Raw genomic sequence first — 22,997 nt, 5'->3', positions numbered from 1 at the left:
ACTGCTTATCGTGGAGTGAATGAGTAGGCCTAGCCTATGCCTATTGTGTTCAGCAGAGTGAAACCCGGTCCTGCAATGCAAGTTTATTTTGTTCGGAGAGAGAAATAAAAATGTTATTTCACATGCCATTTGATATTTTATATCATGAGAAACAAACCGAATTCCTAATTAAATGCTTTAATCGATTCGCCAAGGAACAGAGTAGCTGAAGGACTTTGACAACGTTGCCTACAGTACATATACCAATATATACAGTTAACAATCGTACCGCACGTGTGAGGTGTTCACAATGAAACTTCGAAGTTTGAGCTGTACCTACTTTTTGTAATAATTAATGAATATTTAATCATATTTACAGTGTTCTCCGCAGGTCATTTTTTTGTCCGGGTGGTAATAGCCGTCCTGGGGGTAATTGCCGTCCTGGGGGAGGGGTCTAAGGGGAGGGAGGGTGTCCCCCTCCCCTGTGGAAAATTTTTGCCCTCCGAAGGTGGGCTAGACGCCAAATGGTGCAATATTTGGTGCTATATTTGCCTTGCATGTATCTCCAGGAATTGCTATTTTTTAGGCAGTGTTTTAAATTTTCTCTTACGTTTGCCAAATGAAAAAAAATAAGAACACTTCAAAATTGTTGCTGAAATATGAGTAGTAATGAATAGGCCCTAAGTCCAATGAAAAATTATTCTACACTGTGCAAGGCTAACCCAACACAGCCTGTGCTTGACTGGGATAACTGCCAAGTTCAGGCATATCAACCAATTATCAGTCCTTATTACACAGATGCACACAATGAATGAAAGAATGATAAATAGATGATCAAATAACAAATTAGTCTTTATTTATTTCAACACCAACAGGATAACAATTGCAGTGAGAAAGTTGAAAAGAAATAAAGTTTATCAACTTCATGACTTTTGAAGTTCGTAAAAACCCGTCCTTTGCAACATTCACTGTATAGAGAACAAAACTCTGAAAATCAGTAGAGAAATTACCAATTGTGTACGAAAAGTAAGTTGGTACACCTCTCAAATTTTACGAAAGCTCGAGCAAAATACTTTCGAAAAATTCACGCAAAACTGGCATTTCGTGCTAAATGCAACTAATTTCATGTAAACAAGGCTCTAGTACACCCATTTATGAATTAACCATAAGACCACATCTGGTGTTGAGCGGCAGAAAAAGAAAGTATTTTCTAGAATTTTCACAAAAAAAAGGAAAAATTAATATCCTACCATAGTTAAGTGTATAGTAAATAGCCTAACCACTTCGTCGGTTACGGATCTCACGTAACAACAAAAACACAATTTAAATTGTATTTTGCGAAGTTGACGTTCTCTACAAGGACATGGAAACAATATTTAGCATTTAGTTAATATTGCCAAGTGGCCTTAAACATGGGATTGCACGTTTTACTTTCATAAAGATGGCCATACTGTAGCTATTGAGGCCTTGATATCGTGCTACTGTATGTCTGTATGGTATAGACTGTGCCTGGTGTATCATGGGGAATAGATTGTTTTGTTCATCATGAACAGTTCATGCGAAGGAGTCAGTTGGCTTGAGGTGTGTTTTACTTACCCTAATGTTACGGGGATATTTACCTACTTTTCTTGAACGTATAAGATAATATTTCGCATAACTTTACCGATCCTTTACTGACTGACCTAATTAATTCTAGAGTGGAGCCAAAATAGTTTACTCCATGAAAAGTTTTTTTGGAAACGTGCCAAAAATGTTTAAAAAAAGGTGTTAGACAGGGGGTTGTTTGGCAAGGTACAGTACCTGGGAAAATTCGAAACACATGAAGCTAGCCTACCGTGATATTTAAGTAGGGTTAAACACTGCAGTTGTAAACTGATGTACGTATCGTGCACGCTGTTCATTGTTAGGCATTCTAGAAACGGGGCTTTGCCGAACGTAGTTTGTTTCATAATATCGACAGTTTTGTAAATCGTCGCGGCCGCGGCAGAAACAAAACTTTTAGTTTCGATCAAATTCGTCACTCTTAAAGAATATGAGTGACTTTTAGAAAATGTTTGACGAGGTGCCAGTGTATTTTTTTTTTTTTGTCCGGGCGGCCGAGTTTTTCGTCCGGGCGGTAGCTTTATGTCCGGGCGCTAGCCAGCCTTTTCAAATTTTGTCCGGGCAGCGCGCCCGGACAAAACCGGTAGTGGAGAACACTGATTTAGCAGGAGACCTAAGTACATGTGGCCCAGTACACATGAATAATAGTGGAAACGGTGTTTATGACAAAAAGAAATTTGGCAAACTGCGGTGTTAGCTTTGATTGCTCTACTATACTTGCTTCTAAGTAGAGATATCATGTGACAAAAAGTGTTTATTATTGAAACCTATCTGCAAAGTTAATGTCTACAATACCGCGCACCCATTTTCTTCACAGTAAACTCTTTCAACTTGGGGGCCCCTCAACTGAATACCCTGTATATAGGCCCCAAATTATAGCATGCTATAATTGCTAGAAGTTTTCAAAGGTATTTCAATCAATGTCTTTACTCTTCAAATTGTTCTCAGACATTCTAAATGAACACACAAGATGACTGAATGTCCCAGTGAGGTAAATTTTCTCCGAGGTGATAATAAAAACAGTTTAAGAATTTTGACCAAAGGTGACCATATTTGAATTTCTGGCATATTTGGGGCCAATACAGCATACCTTTTAAAAAATATACATTGTAAGCGACCAACTAACTAACTAGTGTTCAACGATTAACTGAATCGGAATCGGTCCGATTATTGCATAATCGGAACATAATCGTAATTGGTAAAAATTACGTGGAATACCAGTTATGTCATACCGGTTATTCAAAAAAATATGGAAGGTGAAAATATCATTATTCAAAAACATATTGAAGTTGAAAATATCAACTGATGTATTAGGTTTGTTCTTTTACTACAAAATATTAAAATAATGACACCCTCTATACGTCTTTCATGATGTAATTTCATCAAATTAGGCTGCCAGGGTCGCCGATTTTGCTTCCCTCATGGTTAGTGACTTCATATTTTTCGGCACAGTAAGCATGGTAACAATACCAATTTCATGAATTAACGAATGTGCTACACAGGGTCGGAAATAAGCGGGGGCGACGGGCGATTCGCCCTCGCAAGTGCTAAGAAAGCCCTAGAGCACAATTACGAGTGCGAAAAAGAAAATAGAACTATTAGAAAATTGCCCTCGTTATATCAGGTGCCTGTGTAAAATTAATTGTGACATGCGTTGCTTTAGTTAGTGTTTGCAGTTGCAGTGCGAATCGCACATCCAGTTCTCACAAACCCGCATCAAATTTGAAGCAGTGCGGGAGGGTCGCGCACAATCACCGGACAATAACCTAAAATCCCCACAAATCTCCTACCACATGGTAGCCTTACTTCACAGAATAATGTCGGAATGTACTGTTGGCAATATGTAATTAAAATTTACACTTTGGTAAAGATTGAAGATGGATGGTTTGTCTGAGATGCTTTTTGAGAAGGATATTTTGAGTAACTATTCTTAGTCCATTTCAAGCCATTAATAGGTGACATATACGTCAAGGTGTTTAGGCCATTTGCTTAACACAGTGCTGACTATGTAGGATGTCATATTTTCGTATTTTGGAAAGTTGTAAAAAAAAAAAAAAATCTTTCTGAGAAACTCCAGAGGTAATTTGGTACATACAAAAGGATACCTTAGAGCCTTGTATTACAACGAAAGCAAAGGAAACAGGAAAATCACAACAATAATTGTTTCTATCACAAACTTTATTACCGATTTCGTATAAACGGGATATTTTCTCTTTTTAAAATAATCGGAATTGGTACGATTATGAAAAAATAATCAGTAATCCTTATTTTCTGTTAGGCATAATCATTTGAACACTATAACTATAACTAACCTAAACTAACTAACTTAAACTCACTAACTTAAACTCCTCAAGTTACAAAGTAGTATAACAAGATATTAACTTAACTGTTTTTGAAAGTCTGAATATCGACATGTGATAAAAACAAAGGGGGGGGGAGGGGAGGGGTCATTCACCAGAAATCCTGCCTGTGGCTTAGGGTCCCGCTGGCCTGTGCATAAAACCACTCTCTCTTTATAACAATTCGACATACTGACAATCAACGACAGAACGATGAAGACTTGCTCTTTTGTAGTTTATTGACCAATACATGTTGTGTTCTAAAGCAACAATTTCTTTATATTTTCTTGCTGTTTTGCCTTAAGAAATGTTTTGTAAAAAAGATTGTGTTCAATACATTAACGATGGGTCTCAGTTGGTCTGGTCGAAAAGGTGTGTTGAATTTATGATGGTATCAAACGTAACAGAATGTTGTTTAAAAGGATACATAAAATAATTTCTCTGGCAAATAGTTTTATGTGCTAGTCAATTCCGACGCTATAAATGGCTTTTTAAAAGTTATCGGTATTAAACACCCAGACAAAATTTATGCCGACGATGGGAAGCACGCGTACAGTATTATCCATTTTTAACGAGGGTCGATCTGCTTGCCCTCTGTTTGATAAACTAACGTTCAGTGCACATATAAGCAGCAAGCGCAGTACATATTGAGCGGCTAAATATAATTAAGGCCGAAGCCACAGACTCCTTTCTTGACGGAAAGTAGCTAGGTGGCGAGAGATATGCTGGAATCACTTCCATATTGGAACGCGCTGCACATAACGCTATTTTACACATGCTAGGCTAGGCTTTTTATGTAACTGCGTGACTTGGCCAGTGGAGGAGCTAAAGGTATTGGTCGGGGGCGGGGGGAGAATGGTCTGTAGGGGCACTTTCGACACTATCAAAGCGGAGCGCCACCACAGGTTGGCACGGAGCGTACAGAAATTTATTGGGTTAAGATACTCCTTAGATCGCAAAAAATGACCCTTTCAGGGACTTGCTAATTTGCAGATAAACGAGGAATAAATAAATAGCTGTTAGAGCATTTTGCCAGAAAATTACACCAACAAAATGTGACAAATGTCAATAGGTAGATGAGAGCGCAATAAAAAAGTCATTAATCGCGAATAAGTAAAAAGTGGTAAAAAGCTGAAAAGGGCGCCAGCAGTCCATTTGAGTCCGTCAGGGGGGGGGCATCCGCCCCCCCTGAGTGTATTGACGCTCCGCCACTGGACTTGGCCGTAACTCAGTTTCGATACGGGCAAATAAACAGAATGTACAAACGGAAAGTTTTTACCAAGAGGTTGCATTTAAGACCTTTTTTTTTATATACCATAAACTTAAAACATAATTAACGTCGAATTTTGTTAGGAAGTGATAACTTCAACAGAAAGTCAGTTTTTCTTTCTTGAAAGTTTATTGTGGGCTGTTGGTTGATGTTGTGCAATGTACGCCAAGGACAGGCTCATGGCCTACCAATTTGACAAGGTGTATACTGATGGTGCTTGTATTACAATACAGGGGCGGATCCAGGGGGGGCCCGGGCCCCCCCTTTTTGAAAATCCTGATTTTTTTTTTTTTTTTTTTTTTTTTTTACCGCGTTCGAGGGAAAGGGCCCCATGCGTGATCAGTGGCGTAGCTACGGGGGGCCTGAAATTGCAGACATGAGATCCATATTTTCAGGCTAGGTACATGCTGCTAAGAATACTCGGGAAGTGCCGTTTCCGGCCATCTGGGGGTTTGTAAAGCCAAAAATTTTCTTGTACGCTCCGCGCCAACCGATGATGGCGTTCCGCTTAGATAGTCTTACATTCAGGCGCGGCTGGACCAGTCAGACCCCCCCCTGTCACAAATCCTGCATCCGCCCCTGATATTTCATTGAATATTCCACAAAACAACTTTTTATGTCCACGAAACTGTCGAAACATGATTTCACTACTGGTAGACAGGGTTCGACTTATGGCCAAAAACTTGCATAGCAACAAATTTCGACAATTGCTATACAATATTTTTGTTGCATAGCAGTTCCCCAATATTGAATAGCAGTTTTGAAATTACCACAAAACGGACCAAATGTTGGCGATCAATGTATTAACTAGAAAATGTTTGTTTATTATTATTATTTATACTAGTGTTGCTACGATAATTGTTTTCAATATCGGTATCGGCCGATATTTGCAATATCGGCAGCATATCGGTATCGGTAAAATTTTGCCTAATTGCCAATAACAGCAAACCGATATTGAACTTTTCTTTTTAACAGCAGAGCTACCTGTACTTATTTATACTTGCAATGATTTGTTAATCTGCCCAAGACGATCCATTTCTTTAGCGTCAGTTAAACTCAGATTCATTTTCGATTAATATCCATGGAAACCTGACTCTCCGTAACATCTAAAAACATGTCTACGGCGCGCGAATATAACCAATGACCTTCGTGAACCTTGGCCTACACACAGCATTAGTGCAGCATATATACACTGTACTAACCATTCATTTCCTCAAAGGCCTCCGTGAAAACCTTGAACATGATGCATACAGTAACTGCACAGTTCAGCAGTGTTGGAAAACCTTGTTCAATTTCCCGCGAACACACTGCCGATTTCCCGCCGGTGTTCGCCTGCCTAGCACGCGTAACGTGCGAGCATAAAGGCGTGGTGTCCAGGGGCCAGTCTTAGGGCTATGGTGGGGTCATGGGGTAGAACCCCTCGTGGGGATCCTGGGGGCGAAAGCCCCCGAAAATTGTTGTCATTTTTTGCGATGTCTGGCGATGAAAAAATTCGCAGTTGAGGATGCAAAATACTGACAACTTTTTTTTATTTAAATTGTCACGAAACTGATGAAAATTTTAAAATGACAAGTTAAAGTAGCTATATTATGTTATAAAATGAAAAGAGATTTAATCTGTCTTTCAATCTTTAAAAAGTGCAACTTACAAAACTTCCGATATTATGAAACAAACAACGTTCAGCAAAGCCCCGTTTCTAGACTGCCTAACAATGAATAGCGTGCACTATGCGTACATTTTTACAACTGCAGTGTTTAACCCTATACCCAACTACTGTACCACGGTACATGTGCTGCGAATTTGCCCACGTACCTTCCCAACAACTGTGAGCTCATCCCCTGTGTAACACCTGTTTGTTAACATTTTTTGGCACGTTGCCAGGGAACCTTTTAGTTACGTGAGATCCGTAACTGCCGAGGTGGTTAGGCTATTTGCTTTACACTTAACTATGGTAGGATATTATTTTTTCAGGTTTTTTTTTCGCTATATGGTCAAGTGAATAAGTTGTACATTGAGTATAAACTCAATAAATTATAACTTCTACATTGTGATCGACAGTTCGTAAGTTAAGGTTTGAGTGTTTGCTCCCAAATCTGACTAGGAATTTGAATCGCACAAATCGGCACAATGTGCGATGCTGATTTGGAAATGTCTCGCAAGTTTGTCGTTTTGGATCGCATTTTGCGATGCGATACCGGAAAAATCGAACACTGCTGGTAGAGATATAAAATATTGGGAATTCTGAATTTCCTGCAAACATGCGGCTGTGCCTGTTCAATACTCACTACTGTATCGCCTTAAAAAATGATGAGTGGAAATAGTTTCTCCAGGACCGTATCGTATCGTGGGTATCGAGTGCGTCTGATATACGAACGTACGTAGTACGTACGTACGTCTATGATGATATGCACTGTACTGTACTGATAAAAACATAGGTGAATTTCACTCCATGGGAGTGATCACTGAGCACATTCCGGTATAAGAGTGAATTTCCACTCCATTGGAGTAAATCTTAACTCCTAATAGAGTTATATTCATTCATATTAGGAGTGAGGGTTAACTCCAATAGAGTTAAATTTCACTCTTAATTTGAAGTGCGCCGAGTGATCACTCCAATGGAATGAAATCCACTCATTTGTTTTTAGAGTGTTGCTAGATACTGTATATGAAGAAGAAATTTACATACCAATACATGTTATCGGTCATCGATTGGCACAAAAAGCCAGATTCTGATGACAGCTGCCTCAAGAAACCCAATAAATGGCCTAATAAGCACCGAGCCACCAATGTGGACCATTACCGAAACATCGATGCGTGTTAGTCTTCCACCTCCTTCCTCTAATGCTATTTAAGTCCACATGTGGGCATATCCTGCAAATCTACCGGTAGCCCACAGGGGTTTGAGTTGGGAGAAAGGCCTTGACAGCTTGAAACGACAAATGATGCCAACTTCCCTCAAGTTAAAAGCCTGGCTGAGTTGGCAAGGCCAGTCAGCATGAAAGAGAAAAAAACATTTTTTGCATTTCTGTCACCAAAGTTGCACATCTTTTTGGTTGCTATTTTGCCTCACAGGTGCCATCTCCTGCGATCTGGGAGGTGCTGAAATCTCAAATTTTCTCTGTACGCTCCGCGCCAACCAAGGTGGCGCTCCGCTTAGATAGTAAACTCCGCCCCCCACAAGATAGAACAGCCCCCCATGGCCCCCCACTCAAAAAATCCTAGCTACGCCACTGTGCGTGTAATTTTTTGTAAAATAAATTTGCAAAAAGAGTACACCATCATTCTGATAAAGTGAAGGTGAGAGGGGCACTCTGACTGCATCAATAGTCTCCATCTGGAAGGGGGCATCCAAGATGAAATGGCCTGGAGTAGCCTGGTAAAAAGTAGTTTGCATCACCACCTACTCCCCAAAGACGTAAATCCCAGCTCATTGCTCGAAATTGCAAATATATGCCCGACAAACCATGAATACATGATTTATTGGAAATAAATTTTACTCCAAACTTTCACGAAAAGTAGCACCAGATTGCACCGAGGACCTCCATATTTTGTGAAATTTTCCAAAGGGGGAGGGGGGCACCCACTCCCCTTAGACCCCTCCCTCAGGACGACGATTAGACATTTCCCATCTGGGCCCCCCCTTCGGCGAAATCCTGGATCCGCCACTGCAATAGTTGTTGTTATGATGTTGTGAACAACAATAGGTGGGGAACCACTTTCTTGACGAAACAGTAGGTCGAACTCGGTAAATCACTACAGTATAATAACTTCCTGGACTGAGAGTATCGATCGTTTCTGCTCCTAGCAGCAGCAGTGCTTTCTTTGTAACTCTAATCAGATTAAGTGCATGCTAGCTCTGTGGTGGAATATTTCGGAAAGGCTCGGGAGTGATCACTTGAGCTTGCTGCTATAATGAGACACACCTGAGTGCACATGAGCTGTGCTCATCCGCGGCATAAGGCAATGGCGAGTTTTGAAAAGGCCACTTAACCCACAGCATCTATTGTGCAATCTTGGGGGTGTTGGCTGTTTTTGCAGTGAAACTGAACAAAACACTGCGTGCGGACTTGGACTATGAATAAAACATCAAAATGGAAAGGATAAGTTGTAGGAACTTCATCTATACCATCATTCTTACAGTGATGACATTTATGCAAAACAGAGCCTTATTGAAATTTGCCATATTTGTGGCAACAGCCTTCTTAGTGAAAGAAATGATGAAGGGTCAACGTCATGGTTGAAACATGTCTTCTAATGGGGATATTGGCTTTAGTGCATGTCACCCAAAGTGAAAAACAAAATGTTGTTTTCCATGTGTCTTAATTATTTAAGCATATGAAATTGAATGCAGAAAGTTATGAACAGTTGTTGATTTTTTTTTTTTTTAATATCCTGAAATACTACGAAATGTATTGTAGTGCTCGAGAGTATCAGGTACACCAATGGGCAACTTAATGTATAACTGCGTTTTACTGTTAATATTGTGATTATTATTCATCGTCATCATTCTTATTGTTATTATAATTATTGTTGTTGTTACTTTTATTATTATTATTATCGTAATCGTCATCATTTGTATTGTTATTATTATATTCTTGTTGTGGTTTTGTTGTTGTTGTAACTATTATTACTATTATTATCATCGTCATCAGTGCAGTGTTTCACCTAAGCCGCTATGACGCGATTTTGACGCAATGGCTTGCAGATTTGGCGCACTGGTGTTCAGAGAGAGAGAGAGAGAAAAAAGAGGGTTTTCATTTTCTCCTGCATTTTATACAGTGTGAAAGAAAAAAATGTTTCAAAAGGCATGGTGTTCAGAACTTCCAACTTGAAGTGAAAAAATTGTTACTGTAAATTGTTTCCAATTTATCGTCAGAAATGTTAAATTTGCGATCGTTAACTTTACCGTAGCTATGTTTTTCTATACAGTCACACAGATTTAGCTAGATTGCTGTAAAGCTAAATCATATAACGTAATGTGTACTGATGCATTGCCTACACTACCATGGTTCCCACTACCAGTGTACTAAAAATATTATCTGTATAGCCTACCTTACATAACATTGCAACAGGGTCAGAAATAAGCGGGGGTGACGGGCGATTCTCCCTAGCAAGTGCTAAATAAGCCCTCCGAAAGCCCAATTGCGAAGGCGAAAAAGAAATATAAGAAAGCCGCCCTCGTAATATCAGGTGTCTGTGTAAATTTAATTGTGACATGCTTTTGCTTTATCTAGGGTTTGCAGCAGCAGCGCGAATCGCACAAACAGTTCTCACAATCCTGCATCAAATTTGAAGCAGTGCAGGAGGGCCGCGCACAATCACCGAGAACTTCTCGCACAGTCACTGGCAAATTACGGCCGATCAAGCAATTTCAGCACCAGTGACAAAAACCTAAAATCCCAAAAAAATCTCCGACCACATGGTAGCCTAAACTTCACACTAAGTCAACATGGAACTCTAACCTAGCCATCTGTTTATTCGCTCAAGTTGTGTTGCAAATAGAAAATAAAAATATCCAAGAAAAACTGCAATCTTCGACAACATGTTAGCCTAACAACCACACTAAGTCAATGGGAAATGTAGTCTAAACCATTGGTTTGCAAAAAAAAATAATATTAACAATACTTTGCGTAGCTATGTTTACATACTTTCCTTGCTGATATCGTCGCGCATGGTAGCCTAACACCACATGTAGTCAACGGGAAAATGTAGCCTAAGCATCTCTTTATTCGCTGAAATTGTGACGCAGTTAGTTAGAACTAAAATATCCATGAAATACTGCAACCTTTGACCACATGTTAGCCTAACAACCACACTAAGCCAATAGGAAATGTAGCCTAACCATCTCATTGCAAAAAAAAAAAAATGTGTAGCTTTGTTTACAACCTTCAATTTGCTGGAAATCGGCAGTTGTTTGGAAGGTATGTGCTATGTCTTAAAGAACGAATGTTGTATTTTACGTACACCTTTGCTGTGGGGATGGATTGAAGGTTTTAACTTTGATTACTTTTCAGCGGTATAATGGTTTCGTATTTGGTGGTGAGTGATTTTATCCACACACGAAAAAATACATGATTAAAGGAAAGGGCACCTTCAGTGGAAGTAAACCTTTGTTTTCTATTTCAGTTGATGGGTTATTGATTTTTCGTCATATTTTCGGTGGATTGACGTTATTTGCTAAACGATCGCAAATTTTGGCAATTAAAATTTAAATGAATTTGCTATACGGTCGCAGCTAACTAGGAAGAGGGTAATGTGCTTTGATCCTGATGAATGCTTTTTCCGTAAACAGCATATTGAACTTTGGAAAAGTGCCCCTCTAAACCTTAAAAAAGCCCTCGTAATTAAGGGGGTGTTTTTAACTTTTCATTTTCCAAAAAGCCCCCAAAGCCAAATCGTAATTCCTTCCCTGCATTGCGAGTGGTGCACTATTTGAGCCAATTTTAGCTAGTAAAATTAAAGCGTAATATGCAACAAACTAATTTATTATTATTTAGCAATCATGTTTAAATAAAGCTCAGGGTTCCATGCCTCAATTTAAATTCAGACATTGGATTGGCCAATGCTAAGTACACGGGGGCGTAGCCAGTATGTAGCACTGAAGGCCCGGGCCTACACTTCTTTGGCCAAGTTATCTTTTTTTAAAAACACCCATAATTCAAATCCATTAGCATGCTGGACGAGTTTTAGAGTCTACTAGGCTGCCATTTCTATCGCGTGCCGTTTCAATCAACACTCTACCCGCCGAAAATGACTAGGATCTGATCTTGTCAGTTTTATAACATCTAGTTAAGAACCTGTTTACGCAAATATTATTTCAGTTGAGAAACATTCCACAGTGAAATAAGCCTATCGTTGATTTACAGATTTTATAGAGCTGCAGTACTTAGTTGCCTGTTGTTACTGGCTTACCCTGTTCATGTACCTTGCTAATTTTAAATACATTATGTAGTATTTAATTACGTACTATTTTAACTTGGTTGTTTTTTGGTTTAAAAATGAAATTGAATGAGGTGTCTCAAGTTGGCAATAGGCCAGGGAACCAGAATGAACACTCTGGAGGGGCCGTTTCCGGCCATCTGGGGGTTTGTAACACCAAAAATTTTCTTGTACGCTCGGCGCCAACCTACGGAGGCGCTTCGCTCAGATAGTCGTGCCTACCACTTTGAAAATTCTTGCTATGCCCATTAAATTCATACTGTCTACAAAATGTAACATCGTGAAAAGTCACGAAGACATTAACTGATTGTGTTTTGGGTTCAATTAAATAATTTGACCAGAAATTTATCCCTCCCCTTAGACCCCATCCCCCAGGACGGTGGTGAGTCAAATATTCAGATATTAGCCATTTTGACTCAATGGGAAATTTCTAAGAGGAAACTGCATCAGTGTCATCGTTATCATGATAATTATTATTATTAGTATGATCATTGTTGTCGTCATCATTATTATGATCATTATTAAGTCTTCTGATGGGGTTCGAGTGGTGTAGGCAACTGGGAATTAAGTTATTTCAAGCTCCTTATCACATTTTACTGTTACCCTATATAGTCATTCTTTGTGTACCTCGTGTATGTTTACATTTATGCTATATTTTTGGTATCAAATAAGAAAGAAAAATGAAAAGTCTGAGTTATTGTATTTCAGTTGCTGTAGTTCTCAGGGGTATAATATCCAGAAACATGCCTTTTTTGATTCATTGCAAAAGGCTGGACAAATCAATGCGATGGTGATGTTGTGTGGGTTTGTGTGGGTGTGCGTGTATGTGGGTGTATGTATGGGTGTATGTATGTATGTATGTATGTATGTATGTATGTATGTATATTAGATCCACCTGCAAGCAGGAACTTGCGAAGAAGCCTCATTGGCTTATCAAAGCTGCAAGCTGACCGAAGTCAGTCTCACATTTATATTCAACGTCCATGATTATGAATTGTTAATTGTCAACAACTCTGTAACTGGATGACATACATTAATCTTGGAGTGACTCGAACCGGGGACCTTATGATTGAAAGGCACCGGCGTAAACCACTGAGCTAACACTCCGAGCTAACACATAGATGTGCCATACTGAGTAGAAGAACCCTATTGATTCTGGTTATCTTATGAATAAAATGAGGTCACAGGGTCAAACGTGAAAATCTCCAAATGCTATATACTCTGCAACCAAAAGTCAGAATTTATTCATAATTGGTATTAATGTGTTGGTAGATAGCGGGTACATTTTGATATATGTTCAAGTTGATATTATGCATCTACATAGGCATGTGGCTTCAGTGTGCACATTTTGAGTGTGAAACTTTGCTCTGAGTGTTTTAATATATTCAAAATCTTTATAAAATAGGCACCAAAATGTTGTCTTTAAACCTCTAATTTCTCACATACTGGGTCTTCGACCCTGGACCCCAATGGGTGCCTTGCCCAGTGACCCCACCAGGAGCCCTAAGGCAGGCCCGTGGACCCCACCTGTAACTGTATTGCACTGCTCTGACTGACGCCTAAGGTGTTAGTATAGTATCACCCACAAAGTTCAGTGAGTTTTGTTTTACCCCAGGCTCATCCCTTCCATTGTCTATCTACATGTTTTCCTTCAAAAGTATGGTTATTTTCATTCTTAAAGTTAATACAACTGCTTAGTCTTCACAATTTTAGTTGCATAATTACCCACCTCAAGTGTAATCTTCAAAACAATTTACCTCAATAATTTGACTGTTTAGTCCCTTTTTTTTGGGTGCTTTTAGGGACTTTCTACAACCACAGATGGGTTGTGATTAAAATTTAGATTGAAGTCTCCTTACTTGTTTGATGTAAACAACTACAGGGAAATCAAGTGGTCTCTTTGTTGTTAATAATTAGTCTACAATCACACATTCACATCAGATACAAGATATTTTTTATTTGCTTTTGGGTTTCGTGATAATCGTAACCTTTGTAGTAATGATGGTGTGTGCGTTGGTGACCCTAGCTTTTAAACATGATATCTCAAGAAGGAAAGCTTAGATCCATCTCATATTCGGTATGTTGGTGGACCAAACTGGTGTAGCTGCATTCCAACCATAGAGATTGCAAAGGATCCAAAACACGGCTCCTCGAATTGTCAATAGGGCGAACATGTTTTATACTCCATCACTCCTATACTGGAAGAACTACACACTGGTTACCAATAAGACTCTGTATCGACTATAAAATCCTCATTCTAGTATATCATGCCATTAAAACTGGTACCCCAACCTACCTTAATGTTCTCTTACATCAGCAAGCTAAATGTATACCAATACGTTTGGATTATCAATTTCAACTCCAGGTTCCAATGTCACGTATAAGATCTTTCGGTGACCGTAGCTCTCTGAATCCTGCACCACTTTTATGGAACCTCCCTCTCGGTTGAAATTAGGTCTTTAGATTATACTATTCAATTCAAGCTCTGACTTAAAACTTTTCTTATCTCTCAACTCTATTAGTTTTTGTACATTCAGCACCAGTAAAGATCATTGAACAACTTTTGTTGGAGTCTTTGCTTTATAAGACTAGCTATTATTATTACCAGAAGAGTATGGTTTTGGTGGAGGTCAAATGTCATTTAGGATCAGCAGAGGTCAAACTGGGGCTATCACTCAGTTGTGGAGGATGTATTTACAAATCCCTCACAAACAGTTGTTCAACACAATGACTTGCTCAAACCCACATCTACCATTTTTCATACACTTTGCACTCAAAATTATTTTGAAATGTTTTCTGTGTAGGCATGGGGTATTACTACATTTAATATTTTCACTATTTTTATCATTGTGATTGTGTATTGTTTGTCTGATGCAGCATTTGCTGGGACACATATAGGTCATTCTCATGTTTAAAATTTTCATGAGAGAGCCAGCAATTTTTCTTTCGTACAATTTTATCTTAATCTATTCCAAATCTCTTAATCAGACAAGAAATGATATGCACCTGTATGGGTGACCCATAGAGTGTGCAGTGCTCATGCCTAGTGGGCACTTACAATGTATTTGTCCTTAGCTTGTCAATTTGCAGGATTAATTTTTTGTTTTTCATACACTGTTTGAACCCAGCCTTACACTGTTGTTTTTTTAAAATGATTTCAGACCTTTGTCATTACTGGATTTGGATAAATCAGTACATAGTTGTTTCTCAGCAATTGCACCAACTTGGTTATTAATCATACAATTTTACATCTGGCTAGTTTTCTCTGTTATAACATTTCCAAAAGACAAAAGAGACATCCTGCCCCCTTTTTTCCTCTCCCATATTAGTCTGGTGATTCACCAGCAACATTTACCCAGCTTACCACTGATGCCATATGGACAGTTTTATAGGAGCAAGTGTCTAACTGTTTGCATACCAAAGTTTTGTGTCTTTGTTGTGTGAAATCTTGTGAAAAGCTCTAATTTCCAGTTATTTCTCCCTACAAACAGAACAAAAAAACCTCCTTTTTTATGAATAACAATCTTACTTTTTATTTTCTCTAAATGCTGTCATCAGGTGGTGGAAATAGATGCAAGTCATAGCATTTCCTCCAGAAGGTGAAGGAACCAAGGTTTTATGTTCAGGGAACATGAATCAAAGTGAGATTTTTTATATATTTATATTTGGTTGTCTGCATAACGTTGATCGAGTGTGCAATATTGGGTTGACAATATCATGAAACAGTGGTAGTCAATTATGATATGTTAATGTAAATAAAATAAAGTTAAAACATGGCAATCGTCATGGCCTAACACTAATGGCCAAACTAATATAATAATCCAGGGTCAAGCCCATCTCATCTATTAGAATGATCCCTCAGTCCACGAAAGGCATCGGCTAGTGGGGGTACATCATATGTTCCTTGGTTACCTGGACCAGGAGTGGGGGGCTCCGGCGTCTAACAATACCGCCTAGGGGACATCTACCAGCACGCCTCTCGATAGGGTGCCAACTACACATCAACAATATCTGTATATACTGTGTAAAAATTGATACAATTAATTTCTAATTAACTGGTACAGTCTGTTTCCACTGCAGGTGTATGGCAGCTTGGTAAATGGTCACCATACATTGCTAATACCAGGGGCGGATCCAGGGGGGGCCCGGGCCCCCCCTTTTTGAAAATCCTGATTTTTTTTTTTTTACCGCGTTCGAGGGAAAGGGCCCCATGCGTGATCAGTGGCGTAGCTACGGGGGGCCTGGGGGCCGAGGCCCCCATGAAATAGGCTGGCCCCCCCACTGGCCCTCCACTGGGAATGGGGTAAAAAAAATGTTGTAAAAAAATAAAAATAAGTGCGATTCACTTATATTTTTTGTTCAATAATTTGGGAAATAGAGTTACACAATTATCTCGTCTGCATCTGGCAGAATAAGAAAATACAATATCTGTAGTAATCATGAGAATGGTCACACAGCATGGCATGGCAATGGTCGATGTGACGATTGCGACCATATACCACGAACCTTGTTGTGCTGCGCGATATCGATATCTGCTGAAAATATGATCAGTGCTTCCACCTAGCGCAACAATTGGCTCCGTTTGTACTGAGCCGAGGTATCAGGTTTTCATATATTGCCTCGAATCAAATGAATATGCAGGCGCGGATCCAGAGGGGGGGTCCAGGGGGTCCGGACCCACCTGCTCTTGGCCAAAAAAAGAGAGAAAAAAAGAGAAAAAAAGAAAGAGAAAAAAAGAAAGAGAAAAAATAATTAAATTGAACGCCAATTTTAAACATGTAGGACGTCAGAAAAGCGGTTATCCTCACAGGTCATCCAGGTGTGTCTTTTCCATCCAATTAACTATAGTGTGCACGCGTGCTACACGTGCCAAAAATGCCTAACGATCTCAATTTTCAGACCGAAAAGTTTCAAACTTGAGGTGGTGTTCTAATTTTTTTTGGGCGGTGAGGTTACAGAGCGGTAGGCTGCTAGGATGCGCTAACGAATTTTTCATGAGCAAACCCCTCACCCTTCCAGAATCCTGGATCCGGCCCTGCATCAAACAGTGGTGACGGAACGGGAGGGGATTGGGGGCTAAAGGCATTATGATTTTTGTATCATCTCAACTCATCTGATATGTAATACCATATTTCATAGATTGTTTTTTCTCATAAATTGAGAAATTGCAGACATGAGATCCATATTTTCAGGCTAGGTACATGCTGCTTAGAATACTCGGGAAGTGCCGTTTCCGGCCATCTGGGGGGTTTGTAAAGCCAAAAATTTTCTTGTACGCTTCGCGCCAATCGATGATGGCGCTCCGCTTAGATAGTCTTACGTTCAGGTGCGGCTGGACCAGTCAGACCCCCCCCCTGTCACAGATCCTGAATCCGCCCCTGATATGTCATTGAATATTCCACAAAACAACTTTTTTATGCCCAAGAAACTGTCAAAACATGATTTTCACTACTGGTAGAGATATAAAATATTGGGAATTCTGAATTTCCTGCAAACATGCGGCTGTGCCTGTTCAATACTCACTACTGTATCGCCTTAAAAAATGATGAGTGGAAATAGTTTCTCCAGGACCGTATCGTATCGTGGGTATCGAGTGCGTCTGATATACGAACGTACGTACGTACGTCTATGATGATATACACTGTACTGTACTGATAAAAAACATAGGTGAATTTCACTCCATGGGAGTGATCACTGAGCACATTCCGGTATAAGAGTGAATTTCCACTCCATTGGAGTAAATCTTAACTCCTAATAGAGTTATATTCATTCATATTAGGAGTGAGGGTTAACTCCAATAGAGTTAAATTTCACTCTTAATTTGAAGTGCGCCGAGTGATCACTCCAATGGAATGAAATCCACTCATTTGTTTTTAGAGTGTTGCTAGATACTGTATATGAAGAAGAAATTTACATACCAATACATGTTATCGGTCATCGATTGGCACAAAAAGCCAGATTCTGATGACAGCTGCCTCAAGAAACCCAATAAATGGCCTAATTTGCACCGAGCCACCAATGTGGACCATTACCGACACATCGATACGTGTTAGTCTTCCATCCCCTTCCTCTAATGCTATTTAAGTCCACATGTGGGCATATCCTGCAAATCTACCGGTAGCCTACAGGGGTTTGAGTTGGGAGAAAGGCCTTGACAGCTTGAAACGACAAATGATGCCAACTTCCCTCAAGTTAAAAGTCTGGCTGAGTTGGCAAGGCCAGTCAGCATGAAAGAGAAAAAACTTTTTTTGCATTTCTGTGACCAAAGTTGCACATCTTTTTGGTTGCTATTTTGCCTCACAGGTGCCATCTCCTGCGATCTGGGGGGTGCTGAAATCTCAAATTTTCTCTGTACGCTCCGCGCCAACCAAGGTGGCGCTCCGCTTAGATAGTAACCTCCGGCCCCCACAAGAAAGAACAGCCCCCCATGGCCCCCCACTCAAAAATCCTAGCTACGCCACTGTGCGTGTAATTTTTTGTAAAATAAATTTGCAAAAAGAGTACACCATCATTCTGATAAAGTGAAGGTGAGAGGGGCACTCTGACTGCATCAATAGTCTCCATCTGGAAGGGGGCATCCAAGATGAAATGGCCTGGAGTAGCCTGGTAAAAAGTAGTTTGCATCACCACCTACTCCCCAAAGACGTAAATCCCAGCTCATTGCTCGAAATTGCAAATATATGCCCGGCACACCATGAATACATGATTTATTGGAAATAAATTTTACTCCAAACTTTCACGAAAAGTAGCACCAGATTGCACCGAGGACCTCCATATTTTGTGAAATTTTCCAAAGGGGAGGGGGGCACAGACTCCCCTTAGACCCCTCCCCCAGGACGACGATTAGGCATTTCCCATCTGGGCCCCCCCTTCGGCGAAATCCTGGATCCGCCACTGAATACTGCCAACACATTCAAATGAACTAAACAAGGGGCAAGGGGTCAACGATCTGCCACAGTATCAAACAATTAATAAGCAATTAAAATAAGTATGAAAATATGTGATTATATACACAAAGATATAATCAGTAAGGGTGACAACAATAGTGAAATAGCATAAGCAAATGTCAATCTGATCACCTCATACAAAGTAAACCATGGAACATCCCACCATACCTGGTCCGCATGACAACAAGTAAACTATAAAATAAAGTGAACCTTCCAAGATAACACTAATATGCAACTGGATGCTAAACACACACACAAGTACCTGCCTATGTTACTCATACAGCAATAACACAGTGCTCCATAAATAAGTGAAACTGTCTATCCCTATTCGGCATAGCAGAATAATTCTGAAAATGACGTAGTTTAATATATATATAACTGGAAGCTGGGTGCCCTAGTTCCACTACGAACATATCCTAGAACATATCCTAAATTGTTATACCCTCTGTGACTTACATGAAGTCTACAAGTATAAATATTATATACTACTTTGGAAACCCCTCAGCTAGTAATAATAGCAACAATAGGTAGCATACTAACCAGTGTTTCCTCTAAGAAATTTCCCATTGAGTCAAAATGGCTAATATCTGAATATTTGACTCACCACCGTCCTTGGGGAGGGGTCTAATCGGAGGGGTAATATTCCGGGAAACTTATTTATTGAACCAAAACACAATCTGTCAATGATTTTGTGACATCAAGGATGTTACATTTTGTCCACAGTATTATTACCAGGGGTGTATCCAGGATTTTCAAAGTTGTTGGCATGACTATCTAAGCTGAGCTCCACCTTTGGTTGGCGCCGAGCTAACAAGAAAATTTTTGGTGTTACAAACCCCCCAGATGGCCAGAAACGGCCCTTCCCGTTTGTTCATTCTGGTTCCCTGGCCTCTTGGTAACTTATTACACCTCATTCAATATCACTTTTATACCCAAAAAACAAGCAAGTTAAAATAGTGCGTAATTCAATACTACATAATGTATTTAAAATTAGCAAGGTACATGTACAGGGTAAGCCAGTAACAACAGGCAACAAAGTGCTGCAGCTCTATAAAGTCTGATAATCAACGATAGGCTTACTTGACTGGGGAATGTTTCTCAACTGATTATATTATTTGCATAAACAGGTTCTTAACTAGATGCTAAAAAACTGACAAGATCGGATCCTAGTCTTTTTCGGCGGGTAGAGTGTTGATTGAAACGACACGCGATAGAAATGACAGCCTAGATGACAGAAGAATAGGTCACCTAATTTAGCCATATTTTGCTACGTTCATATCAATAGTTTGTCCTGTCTAGACTCTAAAACTCTTCCAGCAAGCTTATGGATATAAATTATGGGTGTTTTTAATAAAAAGATAACTTGGCCAAAAAAAGTGTAGGCCCGGGCCTACAGTGCTACATACTGGCTACGCCCCTGTGAACTAAACATTGGCCAATCCAATGTCTGAATTTAAATTGAGGCATGATTTAAACTGAGCTTTATTTAAACGATGATTTCTAAATAATAATAAATTAGTTTGTTGCATATTACGCATATTAGCTAAATTTGGCTCAGATAGTGCACCACTTGCAATACAGGGTAGGAATTAAAATTTGGCTTTGGGGGCTATTTTGGAAAATGAAAAGTTAAAAACGCCCCCCTTAATGTATTAACGAGGGCTTTTTTAAGGTTTAAGGGGGCGCTTTTCCAAAGTTCAATATGCTGTTTAAGGAAAAGGTTGTTAGCATTCATCAGTCCTGATCAAGTAAGCACAATTACCCTCTTCCTAGTTAGCTGCGACCGTATAGCAAATTCATTGAAAGTTTAATTGCCAAAATTTGCGATCGTTTAGCAAATAACGTCAATCCACCGAATATATGACGAAAAACCAACAACCCATCAACTGAAATAGAAAACACAGGTTTACTTCCACTGAAGGTGCCCTTTCCTTTAATCATGTATTTTTTCGTGTGTGGATAGAATCACTCACCACCATATACGAAACCATTATACTGCTGAAAAGTAATCAAAATTATAACCTTCAATCCATCGTCACAGCAATGGTGTACGTAAAATACAACATTCCCTCTTCAAGACATAGCATATACTACGGAATGCCATATGTATCAAAAATTATTATGTATTAGTATTATTCTTCTGTGTATTTAATATTGTTGTTGTTGAATTTAGTTTCCCTGAATATCCTTGGTGAGTTATTGCGAGATGGATATTTCGTAGTTTTGAGTATAGATTTTCCCCGAGTTAGGACAGTTTTAATTAGGTTAAGGAGTTTATTTAAGCCATTTATATTATCATGTATCATGATTTATTGTTCATTTGTATATTTATCATTTTGTTAGAGTTTGTAATAAATCGTCAGACGTTGTTTCAACGCAAGAACACTCTTGCAACCTCATTCATAACTTGTGAGTTCGAAGCAAAGGACCCTAAATCTGGTAATTTCCCCCGCAATCCACGGTTGGTTTCACATAAACATGTCGAAACCAATATGAGTGTGTCCAAAAATAATAAGAGCATGTCCAAAATAATATAAGAGTGTCGAAATGTGTGTGTTTATATTTTAATGATTTTTCGATCAAGAACGATTTTATTTTCGAGGAAATATTAGTTGAGTTGTTTCATAGCGCGAGTGGTTAACCGGGCCCCAAGGTGCTGTAACTATGAGTTTAATACGAAGAACCACTGGTGTCCAACACTCCACGCGGTTTAATCACTAATCTGTAGTTGGCTAGTTCTTTCCACGTTTCCATCTTAAAATTTAGTTTAAAGGTGAGAGTGAAGATTAAACGTTGAATACCCCTAACCTAGGCTTACTTTTTTTTAATCCTGGGCTAGTGTCCTACTTCGTTCATGTAGGCTAGCCCATAATTAGCCACCATTACGCATGTGTGATAACTACTGTACTTGTTAGAAAGTTGTTAGCGCATGTGCATGTTGTACGTACTTTCGCACATGAACTTCTTTGCCTTCGCATCAATATATGAATAATTTCAGCACCTCTAGGCAGGGCGAAACCACTCACATTACGAAGGGAAAAGGAAAACTGTTAGGTGATGGTCTTGTTTTTGGTTTCGATGATAATCGTAACCTTTGCAATCATGCGTGTGTGTATGTGTGTGTGTATGCGTGTGCGTGTGTATGTGTGTGTGTGCGTGCGTTTGTGACGCCCAGCTTGTAAACACGATATCTCAAGAAGGGAAGCTTGGACAGTTCTCATATTTGGTTCATAGGAGTATCTTATTGAGTACAAGAAGCCTATTGTTTTTGGTGTAGGTCAAAGGTCACTTGGGGTCACCAGGGGTCAAATAGTGAAAAGCTTGTAAACATGATATCTTAAGAAGCAAAGCTTGGATTGATTTCATTTCTGGTATGTAGGTTGACCACATTAAGTACAAAAAGCCTATCGTTTTTGGCGGATATCGAAGGTCATTTAGGGTCACCAGGGGTCAACTTGTAAAAACCTTTTCATAATATACGGTATCTCCCATCGTCCAGCCTATAAGTATATGACATGGGCGATTCGCCTCATAAGAATAGGAGAGCCTACTGACAATTGAAAATGATCTTACGGGCATCCGTAGATTTGAATCTGAACTCGCGACAATATCCCCATTGACTTAAGTGTGTCGCTAGAAGTCCTGAATTGCTATGTACATATCTACATACATGTACAGTGTCTTCCAAGGCTTGCTTGCAGACCATAGATATATAGAAGTGCTAGAGCTACTTCAACACTTGTGACTCATCCGTATGGATATTTTGCTAAAGAGTTGATGTGATTTCGATGGAATAGTGCATTTGAATGGCGAAGCATGCCTTCTCTAGAAAATATTTGTAGATCATTGGTAGTTCTGGTTGGATGTAAGTTGCGCACAACAGGTACCACGAATTTCAAAACATTTCTTGGCCAGCTGCCA

At 39.4% G+C, this 22,997-nt stretch overlaps 1 long non-coding RNA gene across 1 annotated transcript in view; it reads left to right on the top strand.

Annotated features, from left to right (window-relative positions):
* The window catches only part of LOC139963031 (uncharacterized), a 142,256-nt gene that overhangs the window by 3,326 nt on the left and 115,933 nt on the right, over positions 1–22,997 (top strand). Inside the window, exon 2 of the long non-coding RNA XR_011791480.1 lies at positions 15,688–15,770. This is a non-coding gene — a long non-coding RNA (uncharacterized lncRNA). The remainder of the gene's footprint in view (positions 1–15,687; positions 15,771–22,997) is intronic.

Source organism: Apostichopus japonicus, chromosome 21 (genome assembly GCF_037975245.1).
Source record: "Apostichopus japonicus isolate 1M-3 chromosome 21, ASM3797524v1, whole genome shotgun sequence".
Taxonomy (NCBI): domain Eukaryota; kingdom Metazoa; phylum Echinodermata; class Holothuroidea; order Aspidochirotida; family Stichopodidae; genus Apostichopus; species Apostichopus japonicus.
This window is presented reverse-complemented; position numbering and strand designations above follow the sequence as displayed.